The sequence below is a fragment of the Carlito syrichta genome, unplaced genomic scaffold (genome assembly GCF_000164805.1).
Source record: "Carlito syrichta isolate Samal-C Ts95f unplaced genomic scaffold, Tarsius_syrichta-2.0.1 Scaffold106268, whole genome shotgun sequence".
Classification (NCBI taxonomy): domain Eukaryota; kingdom Metazoa; phylum Chordata; class Mammalia; order Primates; family Tarsiidae; genus Carlito; species Carlito syrichta.
Window position 1 is genome coordinate 51,660 of NW_007050364.1, and position 381 is coordinate 52,040.

The following is a 381-nucleotide window of genomic DNA, read 5'->3' on the forward strand; positions in this document are numbered from 1 at the left end:
GCGGAATTCTCTCCCTCGGCCGCAGGTCTCAGCCCTCGTGCCAGGGCCGCGGCCCGGCTAGAGCGGAAACCACTGGACCGCTGGTGTTCTACGAACACGAGGGTGCGAACATCTGAGCGTGTGGAGACACAAGCCCGCCGTGCACAGCAGAGCCCTCGGGGTTTCCAGGGCAGGGCCTGGGCCTGCCGGGGTCTCGCCCAAGGGGCCCGAGAGACGCCTGGGTGGGGCGGCCCGTGAGGAAAAAGAAGCTGGCTTGCTGCTCAGCGCTGAAAGGACAGACACTCCCAGGCACCCTCTCCTCCGTCCCTTAGACCCAGAAACAGCGACAGGCGTAGGAAAGTCGGGATGCGGACACAGCTCTGCGGAAATCGTCAGGATGTC